Source organism: Macrobrachium rosenbergii, chromosome 6, assembly GCF_040412425.1.
Source record: "Macrobrachium rosenbergii isolate ZJJX-2024 chromosome 6, ASM4041242v1, whole genome shotgun sequence".
Classification (NCBI taxonomy): domain Eukaryota; kingdom Metazoa; phylum Arthropoda; class Malacostraca; order Decapoda; family Palaemonidae; genus Macrobrachium; species Macrobrachium rosenbergii.
The window spans coordinates 9189695-9212879 of NC_089746.1; the positions used below are offsets into that span (position 1 = coordinate 9189695).

The 23185-nt window shown below is 36.2% G+C and overlaps 1 protein-coding gene across 4 annotated transcripts in view; it reads left to right on the plus strand.

The window, feature by feature from the left end:
- Positions 1–23185, plus strand: part of LOC136839169 (equilibrative nucleobase transporter 1-like) — a 70382-nt gene that overhangs the window by 35950 nt on the left and 11247 nt on the right. Inside the window, exon 1 of one of the 4 annotated variants that reach the window (XM_067104854.1) lies at positions 20231–20406. The exons of 1 other annotated variant lie outside the window; for it this stretch is intronic. The gene's annotated coding sequence lies outside the window, so the exon portion shown is untranslated. Of the gene's footprint in view, positions 1–20230; positions 20407–22698; positions 22723–23185 lie in introns of those variants that run through there. 2 more of the 4 variants (XM_067104857.1, XM_067104855.1) reach the window with 2 other exon arrangements.

The following is a 23185-nucleotide window of genomic DNA, read 5'->3' on the forward strand; positions in this document are numbered from 1 at the left end:
CTCTATTACATTACTCTTCTCCCCTGAGCAGATTTGTCCCGTGCAGTCTAACTAGCTATGGATGGATCTACCTAACTCTAGATAGGATATGAACTTTGATCACTAGCTTACAGAATCCTAACTGTACTTAGAGGTGCTTATGGTTATTACATGCTACCTCCTATAGTCGTGATGTTTTAGACCTAGCCAAATGGTACATTCTATGGTATCTCCCCTATCCTAACCTATCCTAACACGGCCGTAGCACCAACGTAAGGGACAATGAATTTGCTAGTTGGTAATTACTGGTTAATACATGAGGTTTGCCTCATATGATAAATGCTTGCCTCACTGAGGTCTTAGGCCATGCGTGTCATGAGCATTAGATTGTCTGATTTCAGTTACACTGTACTTACGTGGTTACTGCGGCTCGATGGAAGGTGTAAGTGATAAGGGTACTACTCCGATGTACACAATCGGGTCTAGGCTATTATATGAGAAAGAGATCATGCTGGCTACTTCCTCTGGGCAAGGGGCCAGGATCACTCTAAGATGGTAAGGCACTGTTCCGAGAGGGCACTAGTGCCAGGATGAGCTCATGGCTCTGCAACTACTGGGGTCTTTTCCGCCCTTTCTTCCTCTTCTTCAGGTTTCTCCAAGGCCTATCTATGTCAGACCTAGGAGGTAATGAGGGCACCGGCTCTGGGGAAAGGCCAGAAGGGCTAGCGGGTGCGCAGTCAGGGTCAGTATCAGAAGCGACAGGAGGGCTCCCTACTCCAGCTGCTGCGACAACCGGAGCGAGAGCGATCTCAACCTCTGACTCTGAGAAGGCCAGTTCCTCGTCTCCCAGAGAAAGTGTAAGAGTTTGGTCCACCAGGGGTTCATCCTCTGGGGACGGATTCAGTGAAGAAGAAGTGTCGGGTACCGGAGGCTCTCAGGTTGCCATGATTAGTGCCGTGAGGGATCCTGGATCTCCTGGAGGAGGATCCGCCTCATGATTTGGACCAGGCACAGGGTCCTCCTTGATTGGTGGCTCAACATCCATGCCGGACGAAGTGTGGCACTGCTCAGTGCTCGCAAGTGACACTGGCAGCTGTTGAGGGTCAGGCATACCTGACAAGGGGTCCGGAGGTGCAATACCTCGCGGATGGCTTGAATTTGGCTGTGGCAGAGATTCCTGCCCCAGCTGGAGATCAGAGCCTCTCGAAGAGTCTTGCTCTGGGACATCCGCTGGGCGTTGCTTATTTGGGCAGCCCTCCCAATTAGTGGAGTGGTCTGTCCGCTTACACGTCCTACAGCGGTACTGCTCCTCCTGAATGTCTCTTTGGGGAGAGGGAGGACCTCTTTGTTGGCCGCCCCTTCGTGAATGGAAAGGGCTAGGCTGAGAATGGTTTGGTGCGTACCTCTTCTGCTGACCACTTCGGTGGGCGGAAGGTGGGTTTTCTTCATTGGGTTCTCCTACAGTCTGGGCCTCTGTGGAGGAAGTAGCGTGGCTGCGAAGTGGCATTTGGGAAGGGCTTCCCCAGAGGAGGTCCTGACCCAACAGGAAGTCCACTCTGGGCTAACTTCCATCCACCACGCCAAGGTGGTGGGGTAGCGTGACCTGGAGCTTAGCTGTGGGAACGGTAATGGTGTGGCCCTCTATCCACTTCATCTCCCACCGGGTTTTCTCGTCAGCTGTGGCACCGGCCAGCACTTGGACCCTGGAGATTAGGCTAACATCTGCCGTAGTGTCTACCATGACCGGAAGGGTTACGGGCAGGCTAGAGCCCTTAAGGGGGGCTGCCAAGATGAACTGGGTCTCCAGTCTCTCGGGATACATTACCTTCTGCGGCCTGGCCGCGGAGAATGAGGTGCTAATGAAGTTGACAAACTTGGTGGTGGGAACATGATGTTGACAGGCCGGATGTCCAGCACTGTAGTAGCTGGCAGCACCACAGGATCTTGTAGAGGCTCGGTGGCCTACGGTGACAGTTGGTGGAGAGGGTTGAGTGGATGTAGAGAGAGAGGATCTCTGGCTGTTAGCAGGAGGCTGCTTGTTAGTGCCTAGCCTGTATCGGCACTTAGCTTCAGCGTGCCCCACCCTATTACAGTGGGTGCACAGAGGCTTGCTAGGCAGTCCATTCTTAGGGCGAGTCGAGCCTGAGAGGTATCCGGGGGGTACTATGTGTCTCTGAGTTGTACTGCGAGACTGATTGAAGGTTCCCATGAATCGGCCATGTGGCAGGCTTCCATAAGGGTGGTGGGTTGCTTATCATTTAGATATACAGCAAGGGGCCCAGGCAGACATTGGTAAAGATCCTCCAGCATGGTCCGATTGAAGAGATCCTCAAGCATCATGCAAGACAAGGAGTCGAACCAACAGGTACCAGACTGGGTCTTGTGACAGGCCCATTCAGTCCAGGACCAGCCGACTTCCTTGGCAAGGCCTCAGAATCGCTGTCTCCATTTCTCCGGGGTTATTGCGTAGGCCTTTGTGATGACTCTAAGTTCTTCAACCAAGTTACCTCTCTGACTCCTCTCCAGTGAGCGAAGGGCTGCCTTAACTTTTCCCTCCATGTGCTTGGATAGCACTAAGGCCCTCTCCTCGGTGGTACTGTAGTTCTCAAAGAGTGCCTCCATATCCTCCAACCGTGCTTCTGGCTCGTCCTCAGTCCACTTGGGGATGAGGGAATTAATGCTCATGATTGGAGCATTGGCACAGCAGGTGTGGGATGGGAGGCTTGGTGTATAGCCAAAGCTTCGGCATATTCTCTTCTCATTCTTTCCAGCTCGAGCTCCTTTTCTTTGAGAGCTAGCTCACTCTCCATGCAGGCTAACTCATGCTGTTTTCTCCTTTCTTCTCTTTCGTCTTCCAGCTGCCTCTGTTCAGCTTCATAAGCCCTTTGTTCAGCTTCATAATTCTGTCGTTCGAGTCTTTCTTCCTTCTCTCGCTTGGCCAAGTCATCCAGCTGCTCCTTAACCCACTTGGTAAGGTCCAATCCCGTGAGACCTGCCACCGTCCCCAGCTCCATGAAGGCTCTGTGATTCTCTGTTGCCATAGTTCTGGTAGGTAAGGGCGTCTATCCGGGTCGACTGGACGTACTTGGGCAGCAAGGAAGTGTCCCTCAGAATTAGGGTGACTCTTCAGTGATGTGGCACCTTTTCAATAAGGTGGTACTGTGGTTGAGTGTGCTGTGTAAAGGTCACACTAGTGGCACTCAGTATCTTTATGTACTGGTGGAAGCTTAGGTACAAAAGGACTTTTCTTCTGTGTTCCTTTTGCTGGTTTTTCTTCTTTGGTTGGTGGCAGTATGGTGCCAGTGCATTCCTAGGAACCCTTTACTTGAGTCCAACTAGTTTGTATGTCAGGGGGAAAATGTGCTCTACCCCAGCAAAGCATAACAAATGAGTGAAAGAGAAAGGGAAGGTAAAAGAGAGAGAGGGGTGTAAGCTATTCGGTTGATGACAGTGCCTCAGATTAGTGGCACTGTGGAAGGAAAATTGAATTGTGGTTGCTTTTGAGGCCCTCGTTAGTGACTGGTTCCAGTACCTGTTGTGCTACCCCTTTTCATGCAGAGGGACAAAGGCTACTTTCTGCTTGGGTCTGGATAGCAGACCTCACTCATGACCGACAGTTTCTAACTGGAATTAATCTTAACTTGTCCTTATGTAATTGTGGGACAGAGGTGTTTCTGGTTATTTGGGTTAGTTTAATTAATTATCCCGGTGTCGGCCTGGACTTTCTATGAATTCGGTGCATGTACACTTGGTTAGGTTAGGTTGAGTGCTTACTTGGATAGATGAGAGAGAGAGAGAGAGAGAGAGAGATTCAGCCAGAAAATTCGTGCTGCATGAAAAAATTTAAGTAAAATTATTAAAACTGCACACTGGCAGGGTTCTTATTTGGAGATACGTCGTTGTGGGCTATTTTAGGGGATTGTTTTAGCAATCGTAACTTTCCCTGTGGCCCGAGTCAGATGTCTTACTCTGAGAAGTTATGATTAAAATTATAAGTTCTTTTCTTTCATATAATTTCTTACCTCAGGGTATTTGTAAAGGAACTTTTTGTTATATATTTCCTAACTAAGTCCTATCATTCCCTGACTAAATTATGTCTTGTTTCTATTGAAGTCTATGTCTGGCTAAGATTTTGCGAGGGAGATTACTGCGCAAAACAAAGTGGTTCCCTGAGTGGCAAGGGAGGCAGAGGCTAAGGTGACTGCAGCCACCACAAACCAATCACACCACAAAGGTTTTAAGATGGCGGACATGAGCAGTCAACCCGTTTCCCAAAATGTCAGACGAATCCTGTTATAACGCAGCACAATTCAAAGCAAAATGCGGCTAGGTGCAGTCTTGGTGGATGAATACACGTCTCGAGGCGCATTTGTTTACAGTTGAACCACACAAAGCATTCGAGTTCCTCTCACAAAACAAACGAAGCAAATGCAAGAATACAAATTTTAACTAAATGTACCAACAATGCAAAGGATTTTTCTTTATGGAGATGGAAAACAAAATTACTGTGAGCTACACTTTTCTCTTTTTTTTCTTTCTCGCGTGGAATTAATTGCCATTCGCTTACTGAGTGGCCGTTAGCGACCCAAAAGGAAAATGGATTCGTCGTTGTCTTGGCGGGCAGGAATTTACATTAACTGGGGCTGCAAATTATGAAATTAACTGTTGCCGTTCGCTCGCTATATTAACGTCACGGAAATTTGATATGTTTCCTGCGATGAAACTTGTTAACTCTGTCACGCTCTTCGTAGGCTGAACACGGTTACTGCTTTTGAATTTCAACGAACTTCGCAAATTTTGTCCGCCTTAAGCTACGAGAGAAACGTTAGGCACACGTTCTCCATTCTTTGTCGTGCAATAGTTAATTCATTCAAAATCAATATCATGCATTAATCCTTGGCCGAGGAAAATAGCAAAATATTAAATATGACTCAATAACTTGACTAACAACCTTGAAACATATGCGGCTGGCAGTGTCCGAACTCAGCAATGTTCTCTTTAAGAGTTTGTAAATTGTAAATTATAAATTAGCATGCTCCCAATGCACACTTCCCTACCTACGTTAATTTCTTTTTTATAAAAATGGTATTCTTATTGCTTTAATGCCTTGTCCTGTCTCCTTGTTTGGAAGAATATCGTGAAATTAAATATGATCTGACTTTCTCTAAAATTGATGTTTAATTAATTTGATTCCCAATTCTTTTCTTTCTAAATTAATTAGAGTCTCCTGGCTAGGTACGCCAGTGTTACGTGTGGGCTTTGGCAGACGAGTTTTTTAATTCATTACTGTTTTTTATGTAGCCCTGCTTCGCCGAAGGCACACGTAAACTGTCAATTGAAGCTGAAGTTACCCTCAAAAGACAGACAATTACTTAATTGGATTAGGTCGCCAGTCAGAAACTTTATATGGAATAATGGAGTACTTTGTAACAAATGAATTACATCAAACCCCTTTACTTCCCTCATAGTCGCGACAAAGAAAGAATGTGTGGTGATAGTGAGGAAATTACACAAACTTTTAGTCAACGTCAGACACGGTCAATTTTCCTTGCTCCCTTAAGAAGAATATACGCAACAAAGGTTTGTACTCTCGTGGATATCATACACGGGTATAGTATTAGGAAGGCTATTTCTCTTCCAACAATGGGCCAGGATCCACGGCTTGCCTGAAATTTACTTACACTTGACTTTCCCTAAGTCCTGCTTACTGCACGGGAATAGCTTATGCAATTTCACTAGGCAGTATTAATTATTCATACACTAGACTTCATAAAAGAAATATGATTATACCAGGCTCTCTCATAAATGGTGGCTGAAGGGGGAACAATGGAAAAGGTTTAAGTATAGTGGAAGAATACTAGCAAATCGACAATAAAAAATTGTCAATTTTCAGACTTACTGTTATATAAGTTGCTTGCGCACTGCAGCTGCCGATCAGAGTTCTTGAATGACACTTCTTGTCGATTCACTGAATAAAACAAAGACAGGAGGAGAACAAAGTGCAAAGTTCACCTGAGCATGACGCGTGCTCTTAGTCTCAAAGTCGATCTCTCTCTACTGGCCTCAGTCAGGTCAGCGTAGGGCAAAGCTGTTTGCCCATACATTCGCACATAGCCCCTGGCATTCTGAAAAATTGACAGACATCGCCAAATGCATAGGACTGAGAAAAAGGAAGCTTAAGACCACCTTCACCAGAGGCGACTTGGTAAAACCCTCCCTGTGGGTTAGCCCCCCTAATGCTAACCTATCAGCTACTAAAAGCGGTTATTTTTCGAAAACACAGCCTACCTCTGCCCGCCCTGCTGGGCTTCGACAGAGACGCTGTCCCGTCTTTGTTAGAAGGATATTCTTACTAAAATAATGCAGAGAGGGCGAACAGCAGAATATTTATAAATTTTATATATATATATATATATATATATATATATATATATATATATATATATATATATATAAATATGTATAACTTTATAATATGTATATATATATAACATATATACATATGTATTTATATATAATACACACACACACGCACATTCACACACACACTGTGTGTGCTATATTTTGTTGTTATATATATATATATATATATATATATATATATATATATATATATATATATATATATATATATATATATATATATATATATAATTTACCCAAACAAACACATATACACTAGTATGTTGTGTTTTAGATCTTAACGTAAAAAGATTCTGGAGGCCACGATCACACGAGTTGGCCTGCCAAGTGTTTAAGTTTAAACGTGTCAGTTCTGTTCAGTTATCTTTCCTTGTATAGAGGTTTATCGAACTTTATTTTTTTTTTTATTATCCGGGCAACATAAAAAATTGTTGGGATGGTTTTTAATGGAAAACCACTTTTTCTCTGGGAACTAGATATTTGAACATTTAAATTCATGGGTATGGATATTGGCTAAGTTGGTTTTCTTCCTGATTTAGGGTCGATTAAAATGATCGTATGAGAACTGATATTTTAAAGTTTATATCTAAGGTATTCATTATGCTTTGGATGTGGCTCATCGTAATATAATCAGTTATTATTATTATTATTATTATTATTATTATTATTATTACCTACAGTTATTGTCAACAAAAAGATAAACTTTTAGTCATTCATTTCAGTGCATTAATTGTCAAATTCAGTGAAATTAAAAAAAGTCCAAGACCAGCCATCGTCTATAGCACCGAATGGAAGAGAACATTAAATTTAAGAAGGATAAAAACTTAAAACTTTTCCCAACTACCGAATACACAAATAAGAAGGAGCTTGCATAATCGAACACGGTCATTATAAAAAAACACGCCAAGAATAAGACTACTTAAATAAGAGCAGTTGTTGTTACACGGAGCTATCGAGGAAAGTGGATTTTGACCAAAAAAAATAAACAACGTCGCCAAGTTTCTAGACAACAAAGTGCACTCGATTGTGACGTCACCGGGAAGCCCTCCGTGCAAGACTGTACCTTACCTATCTACATTTCTGTGGTTTCAGACCCAACTGATTTAAATCTTTTAAAGGTAATAATATATATATATATATATATATATATATATATATATATATATATATATATATAAATAAAGTAGTCGATAGGTAAGTTTAAGAACAAAGAAGCCAAATGCCCTGGAAGTATGGTTTTAATTACGTGAGAAATCAACCGTATCTTGCATCAAAGGGAGAGATAAGATGGTGTCTAAATGGTCTTATAAAACACGGGAATGCTGTGCTAGTAATTGGAAAATGTAGGGGCTGATAAGAAGGGTCGCGTTGTATAACAAAGCATTTTTCTTGACTGTCGACTCGTTCTCGTTGTATAACGGTGCATGGGCGAATCTAAACTGGTTCTTAGGACGACGTTTATATTCTCTAAAAATAATAATCAACAATAACTGAGAAAAATAACAGTGACATTTCATTTTTTAAATGTGTAATTTTTTTACTGGAAATAGTATTCAGTAGTGAATGTCTAAACTTGGATTAATAACTGTTTGGTGCTTTCGAGAAATAATAGCGAAGAATAATTTCCATCCCCATATGGGGATAGTGCCGTCAGTGCACCTCATGCGGTGCACTGTAGGCATTACTTAAGGTTCCTTGCAGCATCCCTTCGGTCCCTAGCTGCAACCCCTCTCATTCCTTATACTGTACCTCCATTCGTATTCTTTCGTTCATCATACTTTCCTCCCTCCCTTAGCAATCGATTCATAGTGCAACTGCTTTGAGGTTTTCCTTCTAATACACCTATCAGTCCTTTTTACTGTCAATTTTCGTTTCAACGCTGAATGACCTCACAGGTCCCAGTGCTTGGGCTTTGGCCTTAATTCTATATTCTGTCAATAATTTTCCTGGCATTGACTGACACTTTGCTTCCAAACGGTTGCAATACGTTTGCACAGTTTAACAAAACACTGAAGAATTATGACGATGCCAAATGTTTCCATAAGTATTTCCACTAACAAAAAAGTTTGAAATGTTTTTGGCAATCGAAATAAGTACTGAAAACGTTTCCATAAGTGTTCCCATCAACAAAAATGCTTGGCATGTTTTTCCGTGATTGAAATAAGTACAGAAAACATTTCCATAATTATTTACACTTACAAAAAAAAAATGTAAATTTTTCCGGTGATACAAATAAGTATGGAAAGCATTTTCATAGGTATTTTCATTATCAGAAAAGTTCGAAACGTTTTCAGTGATTAAAATATGTTCGGAAGCGTTTCCGTAAGTATTCCCATCAACACAAAAGTTTGGAATGGAATGTTATTGGTTATTGAAATACGTACGGAAAACATTGCCATAGGTATTTCCTCCAAACAAAATTTTGAAGCTTTTTATTTTGAGATTGAAGTAAGTACGGAAAACATTTCCATAAGTAATGCTACCACAAAATAGTTTGACGCATGTTTTTGGTGACTGAGATTTGTACAGAAAATATTTCCATAAGTCTTTCCATCAAAAACAACAAAAATATTTGAAACTTTTTTTGGTTTTTAAGTACGGAAAACATTTCCATTATTTCCACCAACAAAAAAGTCTGAAACGTTTTTAGTGATTGAAAAGTGTACGGAAAACATGTCCATAAGTATTTCCATCAACAAAAATCTGAATTTTTTTTTTTATTAAAATACGTGCGGAAAACATTTGCATAAGTATTTCCATAAAAAAGTCTGAACTTTCTTGGTGACTGAAATAAGTAAGGAAAACATTTCTTAAGTTTTTCCATCAACAAAAAACCTGAATTAATTTTTTTTTTTTTTCTTATTGAAAGTACGGAAATCATTTCCATTGACAAAAAAAAGTTTGAAACATTTTTGATGACTGAAATAAGACCGAAAATATAAGTAACTTTTAATTTAGATAAATACCTTTTAATTAGTAAACAGTGAATAAGATTTCAATCAACAAAAAAAAAAAAATTTTTATTACTGAAAGAAGAAAATATAAGAAAATTTTAATTTCGAAAAGAATACCTTTTACGCAATCTAATTAAAAAAGTAAATAAGTCAAAATAAAAAATAAAAAACCTGAAACTTTTTTTTTTGAAAGTACGGAAAACATTTCCGTCAACAAAAAAAAAAAAAATATTTTGGTGATTGAAGCAAGAACGAAAATATGGGTAACTTTTAAAAAAAGATAAAATAAAAAAAATCTGCTATCTGTTACGAGAGGTATACCAGGATTATCTTGCGCGACTGGAAGCTTGAGAATGGTCTTATGGGGGGAGTCTCGTCATCTCGAAACCCACGGCGTCTATTGAGAGAGTATTCGCCTCTCTCCTTTAATTTAATGCTCATGCTTTGTTAGTGGCCCATTTCCTCTCTGTGTTCGGCCTTCGAGAAAAAAAAAAAAAAAAAATATATATATATATATAATATATAATATATATATACACATAATATATATATTATATATATATATATATATACAGTAGATATATATATTCTGTTTCTCTTAGTGGTGGTGGCTCCATAGGAAAAAAAATGGAGTGGTCACTAACACATTCTTACTTTAACTGCTGACGCACAGATGAAACTCTTGTGAAATGCATACACTCATGCAATATATACACATATATGTCTATGTATATATAGGCCGATATATATATATATATATATTTATATATCTATATATATATATATATATATATATATATGATAAGGTCACTAGGTCAAAATACCAAGAAAAAAGCATTCACTACTCCAGAGCTTTTTTGCTGTTTCAACACATTTTCTGCTAGGACTCCTTTCTTTTATTTTTCCTGTGGGCTTGGCCGATCTGTCACCGCTATTTATTTAGTGCATAAATCACAGGTCAAAATTTTTAGACATATATATATATATATATATATATATATATAACATATATATATATAATATTATATATATATATATATATTATGTATACATATATATGTATATATATATATATATATATATATATATATATATATATATATATATATATATATATATATATATATATATATATATATATATATATATATATATATATATATATATATATATATATATTATATATATATCTTATATAATATATATATATATATATATATATATATATATATATATATATATATTATGAATATGCTTATGCCAGAAATGAATAGCGTGTGACAGTATAATCAGCTAAGCCCACAGGAAAAATAAAAAAAAGGAGTACCTCGAAAATTTTTTGAAATAGCACAAAAGTTCTTGGTACCCCTTGCTTTTATTTTTCCTGTGGCCTTAGCTATATATATAAACCTCATAATTCCTCGGTACCCTCTCACATTTTAGATACGCCCATCTCTACCAGGACCCACTCATATGAGAGGCTCCTGATTTCTGCGAGCTTTGAGTCCATATGAAGAAACCCAGACTGAGTGATGATGGGAGAGTCACCCGGGCATACTGTGCAACGGTTGGACTCCTACTACCGGAGTTGGCGTTTCTTCGCTTGTAAGGAAACTGAGAACGTGGGAGGTCGTTGTTTCTATACGTGGATTGATAGTGTGTGTGCATATATATATATATACTATATATCATATATATATATATATATATATATATATATATATATATATACACAGCATATATACGTATTTAAAAATTTATAAATATCTACACACATATATAAATATATATGTATATATATAAATCATAAATATACACACACAAAATTTTCACTTATGCAGCAAGATTCAACTCTGTACAGGAGCCTTAAGGAAACCCAATAAAACAAAAACAAAAAACAAAAAAAAAGCAAGCGTCACAATGATTTGCAGTAAAAGTAAAAAGAAAGATTTTTATAAAGCCAAATTTGAAACTACATCACGGAAGCAGCACATTTATGTAAGAAAGAAAGAATTGGATTAAAACTTGCAATTGCGTCCTCCCAAGAAGGCATTGGCAACACGAAATGTCACTACGAGCAACAACGGCCTCGTCTCCAAGCAGGGTATGAAGATGCATTGCAGTTGGAAGAGATGATAATGAAGAAGAGAAGAATATAGCAAGAAAGACAGCAAAACAAATGAGTAAAAAAACATGTAACCACATCTTCGAAGATGAGGCTTAAATATATTTGTTGTTGGTACAAACAGTTTACGAGCTTCTTGCCCGAATCTTTTTTCACGTCATTTCAAACGTTGCTTTAACTTGATGTTAACAGTCGCATAAAAGATAGAAAAAAAAAGTTCAAATATTTGCAGGCATAGATTCGTCACTGATCTGAAAAAAAAAACATTTACTTACTGTACTTGAATAAACGTTACTTTATGTTAATATTAAATGTATGTATGTATTATTATATTATATATATATATATATATATATATATATATATATATATATATATATATATATATATATATATATTATATATATATATATATATATATATATACATATATATTTGTGTGTGTTTGTGTCTGTTTCATTTTTATAAAAATATTCAGTGCATTATCTCTTCAGGAGATTCTTGTTTGTCACTAACAAATGATTTAAATGTGCGCATCCAAAAGTAAATCTCATCAAAAATATATACCATAGTGAAATATCTCTTTAAGATGTTCTTGTTTGACACAAACAAATGATTTAAATGCGAACATCCAAAACAGAACCTCACACTCAAATTTTTATTTATTTTTTTTTTTTTTTTTTTTTGGTCGACAAGCCCCGGGTGATTAGGACAAAAATACATATGTCGCAGACGTTGTTCTCGAAAGATGGACATTCTTCTTGCGAGATGGCCTCCGCAATTGTCACGTGTAACTCAAGTGACCCCAAGGCAACTTTGGCAGCGATGCTTGGCTGGCAAGAAAGAAAAGAGACAAAGATCCAAGACCAAGATGGCAAGCAAGATCATTTCTCAATCCTAATAGGTTGTTTTGCTGCGACTCTGTCATGCGCTTACAGCGCTCAACATAAGACATTTCAAGCTTTTTTTATGGTTTGGTGGGCGCTCAGAATGTCAGGTCCTTTTATTTGCTATGTGTCCAAGGCTGAAATTTATGATTTTTTCACAAACAGGACCAAGTCTTAATCAGAATTTGTTGCATTTCTTAAAGAGGTCCCAGATATCAATTGCCCTTCATCTTGTATTATGGGCCCTATTTTTATATATATATATTACACTATCATTCTTATATGACATGTGTTTATATATATATAATTAATATATTAAAACCCATATATTTTCCTAATCATATATTATATAGTTAGTCTGTGTGTGTGTTTTGATGTATGTTTTTATATGTACATATGTGCCAAAGTCCAGTATATATATATTATATAAAGTATATATATATGTATATATCCCTATATATATATTATTGTGACGAAGTGTCCAGTGTCTGTTCTTCAAATCAAAACTGATATCTAATGCTTGTCCAGGAGTCTAAGGCACCATTTATATGTGGGGAAATGGTCCAGTGTCTGTTCTTCAAATCAAACCTGATATCTAAGTGCTTGTCCCGGAGTCCAGTGCACCATTTATATATGGTGACCCCGGAGTGTCCAGTGTCTGTTCTTTAAATCAAACCTGGTATCTAAGTGCTTGATATTTGATTACCAAACTTACCATTTATTCAACAATTATAGTTACCTCACAAAAAGCCAGACACCTGAACCCTCATCACACATACAAGACGACTGATTTCTCTAAAGGCAACAGTGATCCCTTATAAAACTTATCAATCATGAAAGAAAGCAGATTAAGTTCGTTAAACAGGTGTGAGGTAAAATCTAAGGGCATCACTCCATTAACATTATAAAAGTTCAAATATTTCCATTTATTTCATTTCCCTGGTTTGAGCTCACTTCAATTACTTGAAGGAAAACATCTCACTTACCACTCTATCTCTAATTCAAATCAAAATTACTGGTGGGTCAATAAATGAAACTCTGATATAATATTTTAAATACAAAAAATTTATTTCTAAATTCAAAGATTATACATGACATTAACAGTCTCAGGGAAGTTTATTATTACTTGAAAAATTGGATTAAATCTGAATTAATCATCAGTCAAAATTAAATCAGAAATTAATTTATTAATTAATCAAAAATTTATTCAAGAAGAATTTAAATTGTTGAGTAATAAAACTTCAATTCCCAAGTGTTAAACAAAATAAGGCAAATAAATCAATCATGTAAAAATGTGGATACAAAAGACACAGAAATATACTCTGCAAAAAGATTAAATATAAAAAAATGTAAAGCAAAAATTAAGGCAATAGCAAACACATCACATATATGTATAAAAGAAAAATTCTTCAAAAGATAAAGCATAAAACATATAACACGAAAAAATATTAAAAAAGTGAAAAGATATCTTTACATATAACCACTCTAAATATTTTTCTTAGTGCACTAGAAACCCACAATTATGTTTACAATACATTGGTACCAAATTGCTTCGTGTTTTTAATCAGGCGCCGTTACACGCACACTTAATAAAATACACTGTTCAGATAACTCAGACACATTTACTAAGGAATTAAACAGTTAAAGATATGAGTGACCATCGTCTATCTAAATATCAATTACGTTAAAACAGGACATTCGTAAAATCCCGAGAGCGAGCGAGCGAGCGAGAGAGAGAGAGACGCGGAGCGGAAAAATGAAGCTCCTTTTCACAACGCTTTTTGGTCTCTGAATGTCGGCCCCTTGTCAGGGCATCTTAGACACAGCAGGGCACGGCCTATGGGTGTGGGGACAGGTCCCAGACGATGTTTTTATTTTAAAAACTCTTTAAAATGATAATTAGAGACAAAGTGGAATTACAATTAACACTAATATTTATCATTACATAGTTTCAGAACAAGAGAATCTCTAGTTATTATAATAAGAATGGAAAACATCGCTTCACATAACATTCCTCAGTGACGTTCGGCAACTTTCGTAATGGATTATTTTCCACTCTACAGTTTTTTTGATCGCGGCCCATAACGCCTTTGTACGCTAATGGAGTCATCTGAGAAGGTGATAGGAATGCATTACTTAAGCAGTTTTGAAAATTGGACTAACAAACGCGTCTCTATACAATGAACAACGACCTCAGTCTCTCTCAGCTCGACGCACACCGTCCCTTCTCACAAACTACACAGAGTGCAATCATTTTATCTACGCTAACTCTTTTACGGTATACGCGTATCTGAACACAAAATCATACAGTATACAACAATACACACACACACACGGGGAGATTACTGCATTATGAAAACCACAGCATAAGAATATTATATATATATATATATATATATATATATATATATATATATATATATATATATATATATATATATATATATATATATATATATATATATATATATATATATATATATATATATAAGAATATTATATATATATATATATATATATATATATATATATATATATATATATATATATATATATATATATATATATATATATATATATATATATATATATATATATATATATATATATATATATATATATAGATATATAGATAGAGAGAGAGAGAGAGAGAGAGAGATATCTTTCCAGTATGCTTACTGTTTCATCTGTCATACAAACCAACATTTAATCCGTAATATCTGGGTAAGCCTGCTTAGTGTCGCAAAATCAAAGCGGCAGGGTTTTGAGAAAATCATAGTTAATGCTTTGAGAAGGAGCTTGGCGTTATGGCGATCACATGTGGCGGTGATAAGATAGTATTTGTCAGAGGGCCAAGGCTGCTGCGGTTGTGTGTGTGTTGGTCTCGCGTGTGCAGTGGCAGTGTGGATGCAGCCTCACGTGCAGATGAGATGACATGCCGTTAGAAGTTGATGGGTTTTTTAGTAATAGGATGTTAATTACAGTTGTCCAAACAATTGTTTTTTTCTTTCAGAGTATGTTTTTTTTAAGAATTTGTTCTGATGACATGCCATTAGATGTTGATGGTTTTTTTATAGGATGTTAATTACAGTTGTACAAACACACTTTTTTTTTTTCAGAGCATGTTTTTCTTTAAGAATTTATTCTGATGACATGCCATTAGATGATGGGTTTTTTATAGGATGTTAATTACAGTTGTCCGAACAAATTTTTTTTCTTTCACGAGTATTTTTTTTTAAGAATTTGTTCTGAGGACATGCCATTAGATGTTGATGGTTTTTTTATAGGATGTTAATTACAGTTGTCCGAACAATTTTTTTTTCTTTCAGAGTACTTTTTTTTAAGAATTTGTTCTGATGACATGCCATTAGATGTTGATGGTTTTTTTTATAGGATGTTAATTACAGTTGTCCAAACACTTTTTTTTCAGAGCATGTTTTTCTTTAAGGATTTTTCCTGATGACATGTCAGTAAATAATGATGGTTTTATTTACAGGATGTTAATTACATTTGTCCAAACAGTTTTTTTTTTCTTTGTGAGCATGTTTTTCTTTAAGAATTTGTCCTGACTAAAGAGTCCTGATGACATGCCCTTAGATGCCGATGGGTTGTTTTTATAGGATGTTCATTACAGTTGTCCTAACAGTTTTTTTTTCTTTCAGATCATGTTTTTCTTTACGAATTTGTCTTGACTAAAGAGTCCTGGTGACATGCCATTAGGTGCTGGTGGGTTTTTTCATAGGATGTTAATTCTCTAAACAGTTTTTTCCTTCAGACGATGTTTTCTTAAGAATTTATCCTGACTAAAGAGTCCTGAACCGAAGAGTCTTTAATTGGTTATCTCTTTTTTTTTAATCCAAGCAAGGTGCTGAACTTTTTTTCTATTTGATGTTCGCACGAGTAAGAGCCAGAGTTAGCAGGAGGTGAGCTTAATTTAACAGCGGCAACTACATATTATGTTTTCATACCAAGGAACTTTCAAAGAGCCAATCGATGACTCGCTCTGCTTTAACAACTAACTCATTCTTCTTCTTCTTCTTCTTCTTCTTCTTCTTCTTCTTCTCAACGTAATAAGAGTTTACTTCTTGGTTGCCTACAGCACAGCTAATAAAATAATAATAAAAAAATAGCGCCTTATTTTAAACGCAAAATTGTCGGTATGTTAGCAACCTGAGTAACTTTCGTAACTGCACCAGGATTTTATCGGGATGGTAGCCATTGAATGCTATGCTTTTAACCTTGAATTTGAACCGCGAATCTGCTATCGTTTTTAAGCAACAGAGTACTGATATAATTAGTCTGGTATTGACTCTTAAGCAGTGCGACTTAGCTGCTATCGAAATGACCACCTCCAACAATTTAATAGAAATAATCTATAGCAAGACTGTACATATATATATATATATATATATATATATATATATATATATATATATATATATATATATATATATATATATATATATACATATATATATATATATATATATATATATATATATATATATATATATATATATATGTATGTATGTGTGTATATATATATTATGTATACTTTATACTTTTCTGGAATTTGTGGGTTACCATACCTATAGTGTAAGTGGTGAACTTATCGTTTTTGAAATATTTCAGATTGAAAGTGCACAACAGTTACGTGCTCATTTTCCCTTTAATTTAATTATTTCCTAAGCCCTTGTGACTACTGCATTACTAAACCAAATAAGCATTTTTTTTTTTTTACATGTTTACAATAAGAAAACGGCTATTTTCATCAATGATGTTAATATTGTCGTTGATATTGTAATTGTTGCTGTTCAAAACGAAGAAAAACTCTTCCAGTACAAACCAGATAGACCCTCAGTATGCAAATTAGTCTTCCACGTAACAGACTCACAGGATAAAAGGAAAATAATAATAAAAAAACAAACGGGCAGACTGAGGGCACGACGAGACGAGACACAAAGACACCGAGGCAAAGGAGTGATTCCCTCTCGACCATAAATTTCTCTCGTGATGTGTTTTGCTTTCGCCCAGTTGCACTTGCATTGCAGGCTCTTTGCTCTCGCATGACCCAGTCCTCGAGTCCTTCGTTTTGGGGACGTCACGTCTCGTGGGTATGACATACGACGATGAAAATGAGAACTTAATTATTTTCTTTTTTGTGCATCCGAACAGAGAACGTATAACAAAGTCACGTGGCTCGTGCGAAGTTACAGAACAGAGCTGGTCATATAGGTCACCCCCAGGTCATATCTAGGAAGGGCTTCATCGCGGTGGGTAATCTAAATAAACATGACCACCAAGCCTACTATTTGGTTACAGGTATGTGTAACCCCCTGAGTCGGGTATATTTATTCTAGTCATATTGCGTCTTGAAGACGAGAGTATTCTCTTAGTACTGGACTTGTAAGAGAGGATTCTCTTAATACTGGACTTGTAAGAGAGGATTCTCTTGTAGAACGTATCTGCTTTCGTAATGTGTACATACTACTTGTATATTTACACTTTTTTTTTTTTTTTTGCTTTAGGGAGAGTTACGTATGACTGCTCGTAAATCTGACGTCACTGAATTGAGTTGGTTGCATTTTCATCTCATACTCAATCATTTGCATAAGTTTGTGCATAAGAACACAGGGTACGTCAAACGCCTCAGTGTTTACAGACACTATGTTTGATCGCAACTTCAATGCAAATTCTAGGATAAAAGCAAGTACTTACTGTACAGAGCATAAAGATAACATAGATAAAGTTCCAAAAGATGAGATGACGTCACTATAGTTATCAGTGGATTTTTTACGGGCGACCGTCGCAAAATAAAAGGGGGGGAAAAAGCCTTAGGCCACTCGGAAATAGCTTAAGGAAATACTTTCCAGATATCCGGGCACAATGAACCTTCAGCCCACCCAGAATAAGCCACATAAACAAATGAATCAATGAATTCAACCAAACCAAAAACGAAGGGACTGTCACCTACTTCGCTCCCGCCTTGTCCTCTGAGCAGTGAATACCTGCATTACGATCGGGCTTTTGCGTCTCCTTACAAACAAAGGGCATTGTTATCCTCTGCAGGTGTGTCCCAACCAATTAGTTGTCATCTGACTGAGATACAATGTTTGCCTCCATTTCACCAGTCTTCGTAACTAAGCAACTAATGACATTGCTTCCTATGTAATGCAACGGGATAGTTAAACATCGTTGACTGTTGGATTAGAATACCATTTTCATATTCAGTCATGAACGCAACGTAACCTGCATCTTTGGGGAAAACCTATTGGTAGATGTAATATTTTAATCATGCAGATACTGCTCAGAGAAATCTTTTTATGGTTTCTTAAAGTATTTCAGACGGATCCTCTTTTAATGAATATGTAAATTGTGCTTCACTGAAGAAAGCTCCAACTTCAGCATCATGTTAATTTACTTTCATAAAGCAAATGAACATAATGATTTCAGCTGTACGTTTGAAGTATTTAACCTTTTCCCATGTTTTCCTTAAGCACACGACCAACGTTCAAGGATTTCATCTGATCTTCCCTGGCATTTGAGATAGAAAAACAAGGGGGGCGGGGGGAGGTTGGCAAGACCAAGGGAATAGCTCTGCTGAATTATGCTAACGAACGTTACGAAAGGCTTTCAGCAGAAGACTAATTTTGTACTGATCCCGAAGCCTTCGGTTTCTACACGAACAATGAGAGTCTCTGAACCTGCTCTGTCGTCTTCTTCTTCTTCTTCTTCTTCCCGAGGAACTGAGCTAGAGAGAGTTATGTAAGTGGCAAGCTTACGCAACGTATGTTTATTCTTCGATAATGACATGCATCACCCTTTAATGTTTTATTTGTGTTTCTGAGATACTGTGAATATAAGGATGAGTGTGGCTGTTCGCCACATGGCGATGGCTTGATCACACACGTAAGTCATAAGATCCTGGCCCTTTTCTGCCGGTCACCTTTCCGTGAATTGGCCACACCCATTACGTTTAACTTCACATAGCAGACAAAATACACGGAAGTTGAGAAATACGTGTTTTCATAAAGCATGTAAAATGTAAACCTACTTTTTATTAGTTTATCACAGTGACTTACTGACCACATTTTTGAACTAGGACGAAAGTAAAAAAAAAAACGCAATACAAATAATTGAATTTATTTTAAAATCATTTTTTTCCCTCCATTTATCTTTCAGGCATCATCCGGATACTGAAGAATTTTGTTGGGAGTTAAGCTTCTGCAACGCACAATTGACTTCGAAAACAGCAGGAAGGTGACTTTGAAAGTTATCATTCCGCTCGATTGTTTAAATCTTTATTACTTTGTTCCTTTTTTTGGTGCGCATTAACCTCTTTTTGCCTGGTAAGAAGGCTTTTTCTTTTTGAAATAGAAATTAAATTGTATGAACACCGACTATATATACTGTATATATATATATATATATATATATATATATATATATATATATATATATATATATATATATATGTGTGTGTGTATGTGTGTGTATATCTGTATAATATATATATGAATACATTTATTATGTATATATACTGTATAATATATTGTATACATTTATTATGTATACATATGTATATATATATATATATATATATATATATATATATATATATATATATATATATATATATATATATATATATATATATATATATATATATATATATATATATATATATATATATATATATATATATATATATATATATATATATATAGAGACAGAGAGAGAGAGAGAGAGAGAGAGAGAGAGAGAGAGAGAGAGAGAGAGGAGAATTGTCCCCGGTAAAGGGACATGAACTCGAATGGCAACCGAGTAGTAAGTATTAAAGGGTACACGATCCCCCGTTGAGTGACAAGCCGCCCGCAGTCTTCCAGTGACGGGGAGGAAGGCGCCGTGCCTTTGGCAGTGTTTCTTCAGCCGCCGTCGGTAGTGCCACACCGCTCTCTTATGGCCTCTCCCCACAGAGAGCTGAGCGAGACGACCTATTATTCCTCTTCTGCAGACTTTCTACACGGAGTGTTGAGAGGTATATATATATATATATATATATATATATATATATATATATATATATATATATATATATATATATACATATACATATACACACATATATATATATATATACACATACTGTATATGTATATAACTGACGAGCCAGAAACGCGGTGTACATTGATCTGAAATTTTGAAAATGCTAATTATTCTATTCGTCTTTATCCACTGCAGGTTTTCGTCGAAGCGCAAATTGAAACTATACAGAATGAACTGATTTTGTGCTTATCAGAACCTGGGAAGGTTTCAGTGTTTGTCGTTTGAAATGTGTAGAGGCACTGCGTCAATAATATAATCAAGCTCATTTGACTGTTTATATCATTATTATAATTTTCATTTTCGTCATTGTCACTCCCACTCCATCAGAATTTCTCTTTTTGTTATTATCAACAGCATACTCGCGCTATTCATATAATTTCATAAAATATATACGCTCATAATTTTCACTATTTTCCTCATTGTCACCGCTTCTCCATCAGAATTGTTCCTTTCATTATTATCAAGAGCATATTCTCGTAATTCATATAATTAAAAAGAAATATACGGACGTTCCAATATAATTACAGCAGTAATAGTGAACATAACTCCAGTAATGAAAACACAATCTTCGTGCTTGTCTTGAATGATTAAGAAAAAGCCGCTGTATGCAACTAAGTTCAAGTAAATGAACATAACACAGGAACTTTCGACCTCATTAAGGTCCTCTTCAGTTGAACAAAACAAAAAGGACAAAGTTTACAAGGAAATCAAAAGCAAAAACACAAAGTTTTTTCAAAAAGAGCAATTACAGTGGAAAATGTCAGTCTGGGGGTCTCTCTTGAGTTTCCATTTTAATTGCTCTTTAAAAAAAAAAAAACTATTTTTTGCTTTTTATTTCTTTGTTTAGTACAGCTGAAGAGGACGTTAGTGAAGGTCGAAAGGTCCTGTGTTATATTCATTCACTTTAACTTGGTTGTATGATACAGTGGCTTTTTAGTTTTCTGAAAAGAAATATGGGGGGAAGTGAGCAGACCCTCTCTTTCTCTTGCCCTTGGTACATAGCATCGGCATTAACCCACCTCCACCATGATAGCTAATCGGTACGTTTGGAACACGTACGGCAGATTCGGCATTAACTTATACCTCTCTTGATGGCTAAGTGGTTTGACCGCCGACTGGAGTCGTTGGAGGGTACTGTGTCAAGTGCTGGGGACATTTCAGTACCAATCCATTCATCACTTGTAATTCCCCTTCGGTGATATTCCCGAAGTACCGTGAATTGGATATTGAAGGACATTTGTAGCTTAAATATTATATATATATATATATATATATATATATATATATATATATATATATATATATATATATATATATATATATATATATATATATAAAATATATTTATAAATACAGTATATAATATGTATACAGTATATGAGTGTGTGTTTGTGTATATATATATACATATATATATATATACTTTATATATACATATACACACACACATTTGTTAAAATGCTGGTCGTGCGATCAGCGAAGCTCTGCAACACTGAGTCGAGTCAGCACTCGGGAAAGAAAAATGCGATCAAACAGACCAGATGCCCCGAGCCGACGATACATACCATGCTCTAGTCTAAGAAAATATCTTGTCTTATGTAAGATGGTGTCAGAAGTTATCAGTAGGCACTAGTGTATTTTGAAGAGATATCTGTGCCTCATCGCGGTACTAAATTATTATTATTATTATTATTATTATTATTATTCCGATGAAACCTATTCACATGGAACAAGCCCACAGGGTCCATTGACATGTAGTTCAAGCTTCCAAAGACTATTGTGTTCACTAGGAAGAAGTAAGAGGAGATAAAGGGAAGTACAGAAAGAGGAGATCCCACTTATTAAAAAAGAAAAAATAAATTAATAAACAGATAAAAATGTATTAAAATGCAAGGAGAATAGTATTAAGGTAGAGACTTCAAGACACTAGAAACCAGACCCTATATTAGCAGATTTGCTGGGCAAACAACTAGACCTACTGATGATGCCACCGTCGATATTTTTACCCTCGAGAGAGACGAACCCAGAATCATGCAGTCATGTCACCCACTCGGTCTCTAGATGGCCTCTCAATCCACTGCTGTTCGACCTTCGCGGTGTGTGCATTGGGTATGACCATTGCGGCTGCGAACCTTGCGTGCTTGCATTCATTATCTTACGTAACTCGTCTGTGGTCGTGTCTCCAGCGACAAGGCGAAGCCTGTAACGGCCTACGTCTTATATTGCGTTTTGTCATTTCTGTGCGCTGGTAATAACGCCTATGGGCTGTGTCTTTCTCCTCGGAAGAATATCTGTTTTTTTTTTTGTTGCACAACTTCTTGACTTTGTCAAAAGGGAAAGTGCTTTACATTCATACGATGTTGCTATCACATCAGATTTGAAAGAGGGCTTCCTTGGCAGTTATTATGATCATAATTTTTATTGTTTTGGTTGAAGAAATCCACAATGGTGTAATTGTAAATACATGTATTAGAAATATTATAAACAAAACGAGATCTTTCGAGAACCTGCTCCAGTAGGTTCTCGAAAACTCTCGTTATGTATATGTATTTCTAATGTGTATTACATTACACCATTGTGGATTTCTTCGCCATTATTGTGACTCATGTTATTAAGAGATTTTTCTGGATTATAATAATAATGATAATAATAATAATAATAATAATAATAATAATTATTATTATTATTATTATTATTATTATTATTATTAT